This window comes from Gymnodraco acuticeps, unplaced genomic scaffold, assembly GCF_902827175.1.
Source record: "Gymnodraco acuticeps unplaced genomic scaffold, fGymAcu1.1, whole genome shotgun sequence".
In the NCBI taxonomy this organism is placed as follows: domain Eukaryota; kingdom Metazoa; phylum Chordata; class Actinopteri; order Perciformes; family Bathydraconidae; genus Gymnodraco; species Gymnodraco acuticeps.
The window spans coordinates 135,832-153,732 of record NW_022991861.1 but is presented as its reverse complement, the minus strand read 5'-3'; positions in this window follow the sequence as shown (position 1 = coordinate 153,732).

The following is a 17,901-nucleotide window of genomic DNA, read 5'->3' as shown; positions in this document are numbered from 1 at the left end:
GCTGTGAAAGTCCACCGCCGTTGCGAGTCTCTGGCTGTAACAATCCACTACCGCCCGCGAGGACACAGGTTCGATTCCGGCCTGAGGTCCAAAACATTTTAAAACATAAAACAAATAAACTCCCGTTCATCGCGTCCATTCGCGACCCACCTATCACATCTCTGCGCCCCACCAGTGGGGCGTGCCCCACACTTTGAGAAACACTAGCCCCCCCTAGAACCGCCCCTGTACATATGTGAGTATTGTAGTGCTGTGAAAAGGGAGGCGGAGGCGGTGTATTCAGAATTGACTTCCACACTTTATTATTCATTAAACTGTCGGAGGATAATGCATGAACTGCTCTGTCTGACGAGCTAGCAGGAATGAATAGCCACAGCTCAGTGTTCCCACTAAAGGGTCCGTGTGGCAACACAATACAACAGGTGAATTATGGTCCACAATATGGTGTCACCACAGTATATGGGTAGGCCTACATGTTTTATTGTTATTATTCCTTATTTCCTTATCTATTAATTTTCCTTTTCTTTTAATATTATCTGTTACATTACTTTATTTGTACCTATATATGTATCTATATATTTACTTAGCTAGGACCGGGAGGGGGGGAAAGGGACACATATTGACTGTATAAATGTAAAGTCATTGTGCCTGACTCAATACAAAATAAAAATAAATAAAAATAATGGTTGTTGGTAATGTATTAGCGAGGGGTCTGAGCTCCCACGGATGCAGTGACATCATACCTCCTTGTGGGAGCTCAGCTCCCATTGGCTCACACTTAACTCAAGCACTGCCCCTCCTTGTGGGAGCTCAGCTTCCATTGGCTCACACTTAACTCGAGCCCTGCATGTGGCGTCTCGTCGCTCCAGTTCTCTCTTGTGTTCCTGAGAAAGTGTGTGTGAGCTCCAGCTCTACTGATCCATCATCTGTGTGTCTGGATAAACCTCTGAATGGACTCTGTGCTCTTTTTTCTGGAGCGTTTACCTCGGACTATAGGAGCTAGCTTAGCATGCTAGCTGGAAACACGTTAGCAACACTAGTCAGATTGAGAGTTTGACGGAGAGAGAAACGGTGTGTTTAACGGAGTCTGCAGGGAAAGGTGATCTAGGAAACATGAGTAAAGTCCAAATGCTGCTGTCGTTGAAGCAGCAGCGAGTCACTGCTTCTTCTGAAGAAAAATTTGCTCTGTTTGAACAAACAATAGCAGAGCTCGAGGAGGAGCTGTTTCTTTCCAAAGAGGAGAACAAGAGACTCCAGAAACTACTGGACGCTGTTTTACAGCCTCAGCTTCGGATACACAGAGCAGGTCTGTTCCCTTTACTCTTCATTAACACTTTAAACTCTTCAGTAACACTTTATTATCACATTAATAACACTTTAGACCAGGGGCGCTGGAAGGGGGGTGCTGAGGGCGCTGCAGCACCCCCTAGCGTCAGGCAGGCGGAGCTCCTCTGCCTGCACATTTAATTGTTTTGATATATATTTTTTGATTACATTTCATTGTGCCTGAGATATATTTTATATTATATTATTATTCAAATGATACTTTTAAACTATAAAATAAATTATTTAGCTTCAGGGAAGAAAAATTAAAAATGTTTTTTTAGTTGGACACGTGAGCTGCGTTTCTCAAGAGATCCTCACGCGGTATGAAAATCTCCTTTACAAAATAAGTGTCCAATAATCAACAACACAACAATGATCGTATAGTGGTAGTATAACACATGTTAAACATAAACAAACTGGTGTACAAAACTCACATACCTGCATTTCAATGGACATCATAAAATGGACACCTGAGCTGCGTTATGTTGGAGAGATAGCACCACGCTCACGTTAGCCTATTAGCTCAAATTAGCTATAGAGGCCCGCAGTGACGCATCCTAAAACCCGGAAGGAAGTTAGCATTTTTACCACTTCCGGTTCCTTCGATAAAATAGCTCCAAATAAGGTCTGTGTTTGACACAAATTGAAGAGACAGATCACGTTTTGTTCTACGACATTAAATCCATCAGCAGTGACCCCGCTGGTGATTTTTGAAGAGTTTACGTGTCTGAAAAACGATGGTTGTTACCAAGTGGCTGAATAGGACTACAGAAGTTGTCCGTTTTACGTCATTACAGCGAACACGTAAAACACTCCCGCTAAGTTTGTTTGCCCTGTTCTGCTTGAAAGCAAGTCCCTGCCTCCTGCAAACTGTTCAAACAAACGCTTCAACTCGTACCATTTAGAGTCTGTATGTTTGAATATGGATCTTAAGTCGGCGTGACGTTGAAGCAGCGACCCTGCTGTAGTTCCTTTATAGCATAACGTTAGCATTTTGCTTCTGGCGACTAGATTTATGATTCGAAAATGATAAAAGTAGGGTAGACATGTGGAGATTATCCGGCTGAACAAAACGTGATCCGTCTCTTAAATGTGTTTCAACCACAGACCTTATTTCCAGCTATTTTCCTAAACCCTATGGAGACATTGCATTGCGTTTTTGATGAAGGAACCGGATGGAGTTTACTTCCGGGTTTTAGGATGCGTCACTGCGGTTCTCTATTGATGGTCACATTAATAAATCATATAACACAAATAGCCAATCACACAAAAACATGTTGCTGTGAGCATTAAACGACTATCATTAAACTAAACAAACACAACAGAACGTTATTGTCCTAATAAAATAATAGCATACATTTTGTCTACTGACATAATACAATAGCACCTTACCAAGCCCCCAGGAAGTGCGCTGGACTCAGATGAAAATATTCGTGGTGGCCAAACGGCGGTACTACACTTCCGTTTGGTTGCCAGGCCCGGAAACACTTTTTCCCATTGACTTACACGGGGAAAGAGTGGTCTGTAAATCGTTGGATAATTTTTTTTAAACTAAATAAACTACCCAGTATGAACACTTGTATAGCCCTTATTAAAAACATTCGTTCCTCAAGTTGTAGAAAGTGCTAATAACGTTATTCTAATAGTTCTTTCCCTTGGCATTATGAACGCGCATCTATCCCACGGTACCGCGCCGCCCGGCACGTTCAAGTTACGTGTTCAGCACTACATGCGTTTATCTTTACCTATGGATGCACAATAAGAATGGACCCATATCGCCTTACTGCCCATGGAGCTGTAATAATGGATATATTGCACATGTTTGCTGTAATTCATTATTATACTACATGGGCTATATGATTTAAATCTTCTACCGTAAATGTTGGATTAAATAAAGTTAATATTACCGACGTTAGATTAACGTCCCTGTAGCTTCTTATTGCACTAAGAAGCTTATTGTATTGTGTATATATTAGGGATGCACGATATTGGTTTTTTGAAACCGATACCGATAACTTCCTGCTTCTCAAGACCGATACCGATAACCGATAATAATATAATATATATATATATTATGTGCAAAAACTACAGGTACATATATATATATATATATATATATATGTACCTGTAGTTTTTGCACACAGGTGGTAAAAAAAAGACTAGTAGTGAGCAAATGACATGAGCATTACTACTATGAACAAAACAAAGCCAAGAACAGTTTTGACTCTTCAAAGTGACCATATTTATTTTCCCAAATAAAGTGCCTTTTTCAAAAGCCTCGTCGATAGTTAAAAGCCCCGGTGCCTTTGCAGCTGGCTTTGGATTCGCCGCTAGTTTAGCAGCGCAGGCGTCTTCGTACGCTTTTAACACACCATCGTAGCGATGGCGATGTTTCAGGTGACTAATCAGGTTGGAAGTATTATAGCTCGTTGCCTTTTTCCTTCCTCGTGGAACTTCTGCATTTGTTAATACAAATAGCAAGTGAACTATCTAACTCTGAAACTTTGAAATAGTCCCATACTACCGGCGACATGTTTGTTTACTGTCCTGGCTTCACGGCCGCACACCATTTACGCCACAGCCAGGCATGAGTTAGGGAGCGCTGGATTTGTGAAAAACTCCCCTCTTCCTAAACCACTAATACCACAGTACTGGCAAAACGGGAGGAGCCGAGTGAAAAACAAGCGCCCCTCATCCCAATCCACCCACACCGCAGTATTTTTTTCTTTTTTTTTACCCAAAAAATATATTGTATATTATCGGGGCTATTAATACTTTTATCGGGTTTATCGGGATGACGTCATAATTCCTAATATCGGACCGATAATTATTGGGCCGATAATTATCGTGCACCACTATTATATATATATATATATATATGTATATGTATATGTATATGTATATATATATATATATATATATATATCACACACCGTGCAATAATTATTTCATGCTAAATGAAGCTCTGTTGCTTGGATATCACTAGATCCTGTTACAGCGTAATATAAGTACATAACGATTGATGTTTACATTAGCATAATTACTAGCTAGCTAGCTAGCTGCTAACTGCCGCCTCGTTAATATCAAATCCATCATAATAACAAATCATTACCATGCTGTCATGAACGCGCGGTGCTGTTACGTGTACGCAAATTGACGTGCTTGATGTGAACGAGCATTTTGGTTAAAGTACTTCTCATGCATGCTGGGTAATCTGTGACGTTTCGCTCTCTCAAAAGTTGGGCCATTTTATCATCATGCGCCAATGAGCAACTCTCATAGGAATGAATGAGGCCCCGCCTCCCACGCTGTATCCAGTTCTTATTATGCATCCATGCACCTTACTCTCAACACGTTGTTTCAACACGGACCACTATTGCGGTAAGCATGTTGTAACTTCCGGTTGTTGTCATCTCTGGGTATCCCGTGTGCCTGTTCTGGTGCTGATAGCTTATTATCTTAACTTAATCGATCGTTTTAAAACTCTTGATCACGGCATCTGCCTGACGTTGTAATCACACGTTACTATTGCTTAAGCACTCACAACTCTCCTTCTCTTAGCGACTGTAACTCCACAGTTGCCTACACTCTTTTCGGGTTTGCTAACGGTAGCTACTTTAGCATGATAGCTAGCCATGGCTCTTTCCCCACCCTCGGGTGCTATTTCCTGCTCTAACTGTCTCATGTTTGGTTACTTCCCTGCCTCCTTTACTGGTACTGGTACATGTGTTAAATGTAGTATAGTTGTTAGGTTGGAGGCGGGAATCATAGCCATAGAAGCCCGGCTACGCATCTTAGAAAGTAACTCAGCTACAGTAAAGCCCATGTTAGCCGGTGCGGACCGGCAAAAGGTAGCTCCTATTAGCCGTCCTCCGGCAACTCCCGAGCAGCAGGGAGACTGGGTGACTGTTCAGAAGGGGCATAACGCGAAACCCGCAGGTCCCCACCAACCCGTTCACGTATCTAACAGATATTCCCCACTCAGCGAGACACCCGCTGAGAAGCCAACTCTGGTTATTGGTAGCTCTATTATGAGACACGTGAAATTAGAGACCGAAGCCTCCACAGTCACATGCATTCCGGGGGCCAGAGCGGGCGACGTTGAGGCGCATCTTAAACTGCTGGCTAAAAATAAACGTAAATACAGTAGGATTGTTATTCACGTCGGTGGTAATGATGTTCGTATACGCCAATCAGAATGCACCAAACTTAATGTGGGTAGTTATGCTAAAACAATGTCGGACACCGTAATCTTCTCTGGTCCCCTCCCCAATCTGATCAATGATGACATGTATAGCTGCATGTCATCATTTCAGCGCTGGTTGTCTTGGTGGTGCCCAGCAAACAATGTGGGCTTCGTAAATAATTGGACAGCCTTCTGGGGAAAACCAATACCCAATATTAGCGGTGTGTGTGTCTGCCCAAGGACAAGTTAAGGTAAAACCTAATAGAGGTGTCATACATAATAACCTAATAAAAGTAAATGTAACAACTACTACAGTGCAACAAAACAGGAATATTAAATGTGGTCTCTTAAACATAAGATCTCTAGCATCTAAAGCAATATTGGTAAATGATTTAATATCAGATTATAATATTGATATATGCTGTCTCACTGAAACTTGGTTGAGACATGAAGAATATGTCAGCATAAATGAGGCCACTCCACCCAGCCATATCAATACTCATATTGCCCGAGGCACGGGCCGAGGAGGTGGAGTTGCAGCAATCTTTGACTCAAGTTTACTTATCAATACTAAACCAAAATTAAATTATACCTCCTTTGAAAGTCTCGTTTTTAGTCTTACGCATCCGACCTGGAAAACTTTGCAGCCAATCTTATTTGTTACAGTGTACCGTGCACCAGGTCCTTATTCAGAATTCTTATCTGAATTCTCTGAGTTTTTATCAACTTTGGTTCTTAAAACAGATAAAGTAATTATCGTAGGTGACTTTAATATTCATGTTGACGATGATAAAAATAGCCTTACTGTTGCATTTAACTCTATATTAGATTCTGTTGGTTTTTGTCAGAGTGTAAATAAACCAACCCACTGCTATAATCACACTCTCGACCTTGTTCTGACTTATGGTATTGAAATTGAGCAACTATTAGTCGAACCGCATAATCCTGCTTTATCCGACCATTTCTTAGTAACTTTTGAAGTACTGTTACGGGACTACAAAGCATTAGTCAAAAGCTCCTGCAGCAGAAACCTATCTGTTAGTGCTATAGCCAAATTTAAGGAAGAGATTCCACCAATACTTAACTCGATAGCATGTCTGCATGTAAGGGAGGAAACTTATACAAAATGTACACCACCCCAAATTGATCATGTTGTTGATAGTGCTACAGATGCGCTGCGAATAAAATTAGACTCTGTTGCTCCTTTTGAAAAAGAAGAAAATAAAACAACATAGCATAGCTCCATGGCATAATGCCCAAACCCGCAAAATAAAGCAAAAGTCGAGACAACTTGAAAGGATATGGCGTTCCACTAAACTTGAAGAATCTCGTTTAATTTGGCATATTACTCTCAATGAATATAAGAAAGCACTCCGTAAAGCGAGAGCAGCCTACTACTCTTCATTAATAGATGAGAATAAGAATAATGCAAGATTTCTTTTCAGTGCTGTAGCCAGGCTGACAGAAAGCCACAGCTCGATTGAGCCTTCTATTCCCATAGCACTCAGTAGTAATGATTTTATGTGCTTTTTTTTAACGATAAAATTGTTACTCTTAGAAACAAAATTAATGACCTCTTGCCTTTGACCAGTATAGTGTTATCAACGGCTCCCGGAAAAGTAAGTTCTAATATTACACTAGATAGTAAACTAGAATGCTTTTCAGCCATAAACCTTGAACAATTAAATTCAATGATTCTCTCTTCTAAACCATCAACGTGTATGTTAGACCCAATTCCAACTAAGCTGTTGAAGGAAGTTTTTCCATTAATTAGCACTTATTTATTAAGTATTATGAATATGTCTTTATTATCAGGCTATGTTCCACAATAATTCAAAGTAGCAGTGATAAAACCGCTTCTTAAAAAGCACAACCTCGATCCAGAGGTTTTAGCCAACTATAGACCTATTTCTAATCTTCCGTTCCTCTCAAAGATTCTTGAGAAAGCGGTCGCAAAACAGCTGTGTGATTACTTAAAAAACAATGATTTATTTGAAGATTTTCAGTCTGGCTTTAGAACACATCATAGCACAGAGACAGCTCTGGTTAAAGTCACAAATGACATTCTAATAGCCTCTGACAAGGGACTTGTCTCTATTCTTGTCTTGCTCGATCTCAGTGCTGCATTTGATACTATCGACCATGATATCTTATTGCAAAGACTGGAGCACTTAGTTGGCGTACAGGGAACTGCTTTAGGCTGGTTTAGGTCCTATCTATCTGAACGCTCTCAGTTTGTACGTGTCAATGATGAATCTTCCACGCAAACCAAAGTTAGCCATGGAGTGCCACAGGGCTCCGTTAGGCAATATTATAAGGAATCATTCTGTACATTTTCATTGTTATGCGGATGATACTCAACTATATTTATCAATCAAGCCTGATGAAATTAATCATCTAAATAAAATTCAAGACTGCCTCAAGGACTTAAAAACGTGGATGACCTTAAACTTTTTGATGTTAAACACGACCAAAACTGAAGTTATTGTACTTGGCCCGAAGAATCTACGAAACAAATTATCTAAGGATATACTAACTATGGATGGCATTAATTTGGCCTCCAGTGAGACTGTAAGGAATCTTGGTGTTATATTTGATCAGGATTTATCCTTTAACGCCCACATAAAATCAATTTCAAGGACCGCCTACTTCCATCTACCTAACATTGCAAAAATCAGGCATATCTTGCCTCAAAACGATGCAGAGAAACTAGACCATGCATTTGTTACTTCAAGGCTAGATTATTGTAACTCTTTATTATCAGGGTGTACCAAGAAGTCAGTCAAGTCGCTTCAGCTGATTCAAAATGCTGCAGCTCGTGTACTAACCAGAGTTAGGAAAAGGGACCACATTAGTCCTGTTCTGGCTGCCTTACACTGGCTCCCTATAGAACACAGGATATAATTTAAAATTCTTCTTCTCGCCTACAAAGCCCTTAATGGGCAGGTGCCATCTTACCTTAAAGAACTCATTATACCCTACTGTCCTACTAGGGCATTGCGTTCCAAGAATGCAGGGTTGTTGGTTGTTCCTAGAGTCTCTAAAAGTACAATGGGAGCCAGAGCCTTTTCTTATCAAGCTCCACATTTGTGGAATCAGCTTCCAGTTTGTGTTCGGGCGGCAGACACCCTATCCGTTTTTAAGAGTGCGCTTAAGACCTTCCTTTTTGATAAAGCTTATAGTTAGGGCTGATTAGAGTCAGCCCCTAGTTTTGCTGATATAGGCTTAGTTTGTCGGGGGACATCTTACTTCTTCCTTCTCTCTGTCTATACCTGTGTACTCTCATGTTCCAATTAACCCAGCTTCCCCAAATGTCTTTCTTTTTGGTGTCTATATACACCGGGATCTGGAGTCATGGATGATCCTGCGCTCCTCTGTCCTGGATCGCGAGCCCTGGATCTTGAGTCGTGGCTGTGGTCCTGGATCATAGGTCCTGGATGGATATCCTCGTGGCTTCATCTTCCTATTATACACACATGCATTTCCAAACATTTGGACTACCTATGTTGCAAATGTATTATCTTTTCAATTTACACACGGCATCTATTGCACGTCTGTCCGTCCTGGGAGAGGGATCCCTCCTCTGTTGCTCTCCCTGAGGTTTCTCCCATTTTTCCCTTTAAACTGTGGGTTTTCTTCAGAAGTTTTTCCTTGTACGATGTGAGGGTCTAAGGATAGAGGGTGTCGTATTGTCATACTGATATTTTGTACAAACTGTAAAGTCCACTGAGACAAATGTAACATTTGTGATATTGGGCTATATATATAAACATTGATTGATTGAAGAGATCCTCACGTGGTATGAGAATCTCCCACAATCCATTGCGGTAACAAAGCTACAGTAATGCAGGCACACGTTTGTAACACCAGATGGCGTAATTCTACAATTTAACCAGGATTTTACACCAACCGTTATAACTCTGTTACATCGGCACAACAAAGTATCTCGGAAATCTCTCACTAAAAACGCTAAATCTGCAAAAAAGATTGAAGTAGAAGATGCAGGACATGATGACGCAGAATCTGTGAAAGGGGTATTATGCCTTATAATATTATAAGTGTGTGGTTGCCTTCTAGTCACTTTGCTCAGCACTACTGCTTGTAGGCAGGCATGACGAGACTCTTCAGTCGACCCATGTTCTGGGGATGTGGGTTTAGTTTCCTGCACGCCTCGACGTAAGAGAGACGTAAGCGACGCCACCTCTTAGCTCCGGAATCTCTCTCTCTTTGCAAGAAGCTGGTTATCAAAGTTATGTTAAAGCCTTTTATTGTCATTATACACAGAGTATAACGAGATTCAGAGTGCAACTCTGTCCCGGAGTGCAACAAATACAAACACGTACATAACACTAAAAAACACGGCAATAGGACAGACAACATAAACAATCATACGGGGGGATAAATAGTTTAAAATATTGATATAAAAATAGTAAATAAAGTGCATTAAAAGTGTGTGTATGTGTGAGAATGGTTACGGTTATTGCATTATGTGTGGTGGTTGAGCAGCCTGACGGCCCAGGGGTAGAAACTGTTTTTGAGTCTGTTTGTCCGTGACTTGAAGCTCCTGTCTCTCCTCCCAGAAGGCAGGAGAGAGAACAGTCTGTGACCTGGGTGAGAGCTGTCCTTTATGATTTAGTTAGCTCTGCTGCGGCAGCGGGAGGTGGAGATGTGTTCCAGAGAGGGCAGGGGGCAGCCGATGGTTTTCTCTGCCATCCGTATCACTCTCTGCAGGGCTTTCTTGTCCGCAGCTGAACATCCTGCATACCACCCCGAGATGGACTATGACAGCACGCTCTCGATGGTCGCCCGGTAGAAGGACACCAGCAGCTTCTTGTTCAGTCGGTTCCTTCGTAGCACCCTCAGGAAGTGTAGTCACTGCTGGGCCTTCTTAACTGCTGCAGTGGTGTGTGTCGTCCAGCTGAGGCTCTCCGAAATGTGAATCCCAGGAACTTAAAGGTGGAGACCCTCTCCACTCTCTCTCCATTGAGGTGAAGGGGGTTGGGTTCTGGATGGTGCTTTCTGAAGTCTATGATGATTTATTTTGTTTTGCTTGTGTTCAGATGTAGGTTGTTAGCTGAACACCACGCAGACAGCTTCAGGATCTCGTCTCTGTATGCCCACTCGTCGTCTCCCTTATATATTTGGCCAACCATAGTGGTGTCATCTGCACATTTTATAATGGAGTTGGAGGGGTGAATGGGAGAGCAGTTGAGTGTGTAGAGTAGCAGACTCAGCACGCAGCCCTGCGGGGAGCCAGTGCTGAGGGTGGAGGAGCAATAAGGGCCTATTTTCACTGTCTGAGGACGGTCTGTAAGGAAATTATTTATCCAGGCGCATAAGATGGAGGGGAAACCTAGGCGTGACAGTTTTTCCACGAGTATGTCAGGTATGATGGTGTTAAAAGCTGAGCTCAAAAATGTAGGAGCGGGGCTAGTCCTGGTGGGCTACCCAGGCTGAGTGACAAGGTGGCATCCAGGAAACTGAAATGTGCAGGTCACTGCCATCGACACCAGGAACTTCCAGCTGGCAAGTTAGTACTCTGGGAGCCAACACACAGGCACCGACCAAGAGGGCGCCCCACGCCAACATACGTGGAGGTGCTGAGGAAGGATGTGGGGGTGGAAAGCTCCACAGAGCTGGCCGGGTGTATGGAGGACCGTGAGGATTGGCGAACCCGTTGGCAAACTCGTCTAAGGAGAACCTAGTAGTAGTAGTCCTTGATTGGCTCAAGTTCACACCTTTTTAGGGGCGGGGCTAGTGATGTTGTCCCGGGGATACTTAGGAGTTGATAAAGGAGATAATCCCACTGACGTCATCATTTGATTCCAAAAGTGGGTCTGGACTCGCGCCCATAGAGGCTGTTTACCAGTATAATGGCTCCCCCCAAAGTATAATTTATGGGTGGCTCCCCCCAAAGTATAATTTATGGGTGGCTCCCCCCAAAGTATAATTTATGGTTTTTTAAGTTTGTTTTACTCACTGAGCACTCATTGCCACCAATGCAAATGCAAATGAGTGCTCACTGAGTAAAAAAAAACAAAAACACACAAATTATACTTTGGGGGGAGCCATTATACTTTGGGGGCCCCCCAAAGTATTAACATGCAGTGGGAATCACTGGTGTGTTCATTACAGTAGCTATATATGCCTGTGTAAAACTGCTACTCGTTGGGGCATTTCCGCGATTGGTTGCTTTTGAAGCAAGGTGATGTACTCCAATATTATTATTTACTACATTGTAGATTAATACTGAAGACATCAAAACTATAAAACAACATATATGGAATTATTATAGCGTTCGGTGGGTTTTGTGAGTGCACTTGAGGATACATTCAAAGTTCTTGAAATGTTCCGGATTGACTGGCCTTCATTTCTTAAAGTGATGATGGACGGTCGTTTCTCTTCACTGAGTTGAGTGGCTCTTGCCATAATATGGAGTACAACAGTAGTGAAATAGGGCTCTCCACTGTGCACTAACCCTACCTCAAACACATTAAGAAGGCAAGTAATTCCACAAATTGACTCTTGACAAGGCACATGTGTTAATGGAAAACCATTCCAGGTGACGACCTTGTTATGGGAGATTTCTTATTACAGCGTATTTCTTGCTTATTCATTAAGGTCACACAGGTCAGAGAGGCCTTTTGTTAGGGGCATTTCCGCGATTGGTTGCTGTTGAAGCAAGGTGATGTACTCCAATATTATTATTTGTTGTTGTGCAACTGAATATTGATTAATCTCAACCATATCTGTGTTTATGTTAAAGTTGGTGAGCCATTAATTGCACTAGCTGTGTGCAAAGCAAAAGGGGGCTGCTTTGAAGAATCTAGAATAAAAATCACACTTTTTTGTTAAAAGATAATTCCATATGTGTTAAGTAGAAACAAATTAAAAATAAACAAAAACCATTGAATGAGAAGGTGTGTCCAAACTTTTGACTGGTACTGTATATAAAAAACACACATATTTTAATATTTAGCAGGTTCCCTCATCTATAATCATCTATACAAGCGCAACTTTAAACATTTACAGCAGTAAAATGCAACATACAAAATAATCAAGAAACATCATAAATGAAACACTGACAGGGTTGGTGCGGAGCTGATAATTTATTCCGGCAAATTACTTAGACCTACTAATTAACCTCACCGAAGTTATTGAGTCTATGTAAGTTTACTGCTTGGCTCAGATCCACCAACGTCAGCAAGATCTCACCTCTATTAACTCCTGAAGAACCAGGTTCAATTAACTGCTGTTTCAATTGAAACAACTCTCTTAAATCTGTTTAAGCGATCCCGAAGGATTTTGATATCAGTAAATGAGGTGTGGCCCTACCTAAGTGTGAGTGTGGCAGGGTGCAATCTTACCTTTGAAGCAGGAGAGGAGGGCGCAGATGTCTTTTAAGTTGTCCCAGTCCAAAAGGTGGGATCAGTTTATTTGAAGAAAAATAGGTCCAAACTAATACAGGGTTTTTACCTTCTCTCGTTTTAACTTTTATTCACAGTTTTACATTTATTACCACAATTGTAATTTCAACTGCCCAATTCAGTTGTGATTTTTAAATCTCCCGATATAATTTAGAGGCATTTCCTCATAAAAGACCGGTGATAATAAAAAGCACATTCAACTTTTCATTCACCAAATCAATTGAGATCAATTCCATACCTTTTTTCAGATCCTCACAGGTAGCGGTTACTAATACTCACAAACACACTCCTATCAGACACAGATGGCGGGTACTAACAACCACAAACACATACCTATCTCCCGCAGGTATTCGGAGGAAGATCCTCACAGGTAGCGGTTACTAATAACTCACAAACACACTCCTATCCGACACAGATGGCGGGTACTAACATTCACAAACACATACCTATCTCCCGCAGGTATTCGGAGGAAGATCCTCATAGGTGGCGGTTACTAATACTCACAAACACATCTCAATTCATTCCACTCATTCAACAAAGTAATTCACTCAGCATTCAACCAAGAAATTTGAGAGATATTTACCAAGTTTGAGAGAACCTTACCGAGAGCAAAGACCCAGCTCTGAGGGACAGAGCTTACCGAGAGAGAGCATACCAGGGGAACCCCCCCCCCCTCTCTCTCTCTCCAAATAAAAAGGTTCCTCCCCATCCGCCAGTGTCTTTATGCTCAAAAACAAGATAGAAAAACCTAAGACAACTCCTCCACACCCATATTTGTGGAAACTGGGCATGGCCTCTGATGTACAGGACTGGACATGACCAGACATATTCTGTGGCAGGGGTCGGCAACCCCTGGCACGCGGCACGGTAACCAGTGGCACACTAGGAATAAGTGTGCAAAACATTAACATTTTTGGATCCTGAACGAGACCGCCACCAGACCGCGTCTCCCCGTTACCTGCAGAAGGAAGCCAAGCACGCAACGCAGCCCCGCTCTCTTTAACTCCAGGCGACTTACTGCCGCTTTCCTCCGTGGTGCAGTGCTGATCGTTTCACCACAGAGGAAAGCACTTCACAAATTGCAGTACCCAAAAGGAGCTGTACAAATGCCGAAGTTTTTGCGTGGCTGTGTCTTTAGTTGAAAGCCCAGTGGCGATCTGCTCATCTCTCATTGAAATAATATGCTACACAGGGGCAGACTGGCCATGTGTGTTCTGGAGAATCACAGAACGGACGATCGTCCTTATCATGGGCGTCGCCTGGGGTAGGCTGTTTTTTACATTATTGAAAAGTTTACATCAACTTTGAATAATAACACGGGAGAAACGGATCCTCTCTTTTCCCCTCTCCCTCCCTCTCTCTCCTGACAGCCCGTCAGTTTATCATGCAGCTCCTGCAGCTCGCTAAACAGAGGCGGGGCTTCAGGTGATTATGCAGATCTGCGTGTCTCGGTCTGACTCAGCAGCTGATCTGATCTCTCTCTCGCATCCGGTTATACCTCACTCGCGTTTATGTCCATATCGATCAGATCCAGCTCTCCTGATCGGCACCGATCAAACTATTAAGGGTGAATATTGGCCGATTTTTTGACATTTTGACCGGCAGGTTTTGAATTTACCGGTTTTGAATAAATGTTACCAACTAAAAACCGGTAATTACCGGCTAACGGAAACCCTGGTACGTACCTCTCCTCTGTGACAGTGTTTAAACTTTCAACTTTCAGCCGTGGACGCGGAGTTTCTGAAGAAGATGGACATTAGAATTTTTTTTAATAAAAAAGATGGCAATTCTCAAGTGGTGGCTCACACAACAACCCCAGAGCCACCACCTGAGTCAGGTGAACAAGGTATGTAAATGTCAGTAAACTTACAAGTTATGTCAACATGTAAGCAAAGCATAAATTATAGCTACGTTGACGTTACTTTGAGTCGCGCGGGTAAGCTAAACCGTTAGCAAGTAGCTTTAGCTAGCCACATATATTAAATAAACACTTTGTCATACAATCTAAATGTTGTGTTTTTTAGCGCTACCTGGTGATTTCAAAGAAATCTCTCTGGGAAATGTTGACTTACTGTTCGACATTAAGCTAGAAGCTACCTACATTACACAGTTAATCCTGAGTCCTGTCAGTTAAAGTGTTTCATAGTTAGCTTAGCTAAGCATCAACCTAGCACTGAAATATATGGTTGTTATATGACAGTATTTCTGAGAAAGAGTCAGCTGAAATGGTGGCATAGTTGCCACTGCTTTACGTGTGGACAGCATGTTTGAACGTATTTGCAGCAGTAAATATGGCTGTTTGGCCACTGACGTTGCCATAACAACACCTGCATTAACTGAGTTTTAAACATAACTTTAAATGGAAGATCCCCATAGGCCCCGCCCACTCAATCCGATCAAAGCATCCCTGACAGGTCCACACACTGCTTCCCCGCAGCGAGGCTCCCCCTGCCCTCCTGTTGACAGTTCACAAGCGTCAAGCTCTTCACCCCCCCCCCCTTGATAATTCACGATCGTCAGCACGTTGATAAAATATATTTTTTAAATGGCACTTCATATCAAAAAGGTTGCCGACCCCTGTTCTATGGCTATGACATAACCACCTTTTTGGGGCCTCTGTCTTTTTCTCCTTAAGTCAGGAGCCCCCCTCCCTGTGTATTGCTGTGAGGGAAGAGGGAAGAAACTGTCTCTCCCTTATCAGTGAAACCATTATAGGCCTTACACACTCAACTTAACAAACCACTTGTGTTTATTTATACTGTAAATATAGAAAATCATAAAATATGAAGCATTTTCATTGTGGGTTATATAAGAATATAATTGATTATATTTGATTATAACTAACTTTCGTTTTAAGTATTCACTTGATACTATGAAGATCTCAACACCCTCTTTTTAAAACGCAAAGTTATCAACACAGCAACAGATAAAATCGTAAACATACATACATATTCAAAAACCATCAAGAAGCATTTTCATTATGGGTTTATACAAGAATATGATTGATCATATTTGATTATAACTAACTTTCGTTTTAAGTATTCACTTGATACTATGAAGATCTCAACAGCACCATCATTACTATGACATAAGAGGGTGCCATAAAATGTTCTGATAATACTTGCATACTTTTACTTAAATAAGGTTTGAATTAGGGCTGTGCAATTAATCGTATTTTAATCTCTATTACGATTTTGGCTTGCAACGATTATGAAAACAACGTAATCGGAGAAAAACGATTATTTTGCTGCATTCCCTTTCGCAATGATGCTCTCAATGTGTCTTGCATTACACAACTTAGCATTTAGATCAATAAAGGCCTTGGGGCTATGTTGTTTGATTGAATTAAACACAATATATGCACTCCACTATGCTGTTGTACTGTATCTGAAGATCTTAATATGATTGCTCATATTTCAAGCCATCTTTTTCCCGGCCCCTTGCTTTGGATCATTTTCCTATAACCGGCCCCCATTCCAAACTAATTGAATAGCCCTGGCGTAGTGTATCTGTGAACAATCCCAAATACAATTAATTGTTTACATTGCGGCTAGTGCTAAACCAGAAGAAAAAACCCTTTTTCATTTTTAACGGTAAGTGGAAAGGGGCTGGGCTACATGAGGTGAATTGAGCCAACATAATTAGACCATTTTTTTTTCTGACTGTGTTGTTGTGGCAATTCAGCACTCACAGAAGGAAATAATAAAACAGAGGAATCAATTAAACACAAACACAGATATAGTTGATTAATTATTATTTCGTTGTACAACAATCAATAATAATGAGGAAACATTACCTTGCACACAAGCAGTCAATAGTGGTAATGCTCCAACGAGTACAAGTCTTTCACATCATATATAGCAGCTGTAATGAACGCACACACAATTTCCCTTACATTAGCCAACACACCCACATATGTTCCAGATGTGGAAAGGTCATTATCTCATGACCTCTTTAGGTGTAATTCATACCCTGTCAGGCTATGAACCACCTAACTAACAAGACTTAACTGTATTATCTCGAGGAGGGCCTCTTTGCACTTCCGCTCACCCCTAATAATTGCGGAAGAGACAATGGGCCTCTCTTCTCTGGAAACTGTAATTCAATAACATACCTAATTATATTGACTAGGTCCAAGACTGATATAACAGTGTGTTTCCTGTTTCCTTCAGATGTCCAGCAGCTGGTGGTGGTTAAAGAAGAGCCTCTCCCTGACCAGCAGGAGTGGAGCTCCAGTCTGGACCAGGAGGACCCAGAGCCCCCCCCACACATTAAGCAGGAACTAGAGGAACTCAGGATCAGTCAGGAGGGAGAGCAGCTTCAGGAGCTGGAGGAGGCTGATATCACCAAGTCCACTTTCACTCCTGACCCTGTGAAGAGTGAAGATGATAAAGAGAAACCTCAGTCCTCACAGCCTGATCAAAGACCAACTGAACACATGGAAACAGAACCTGATGGAGAGGACTGTCGAGGACCAGAACCAGCCAGGAACTCAGAACCAGAGAGCAGTTTACAACCAAAGACTGAGGACCACACTGGAGACTCTTCTGAAGACACTGATGACTCTTCTGAACCTGACGCTGAACACAGTGCTGATTGGAAGGAGACCAGAGAACCTGCCTCAGGCTCAAACTCACTGAAAAATATACAAGAATCATTCAGTGATCCCCGACGTAGTGCTGAAAAGAAACCATTCAGCTGCTCAGTCTGTAAGAAAGCTTTTAGATATACACAAGTTCTAAATAAACACAGGAGAATCCACACAGGAGAGAAACCCTTTTGCTGCTCAGTTTGTGAGAAAGCTTTTTCAGAGAGTGGAAATTTAAAGACACACATGAGAGTCCACACAGGAGAGAAAGCACACAGCTGCTCAGTCTGTAAGAAAGCTTTTTCACTGAGTGGAAATTTAAAGACACACATGAGAGTCCACACAGGAGAGAAAGCACACATATGCGCAGTCTG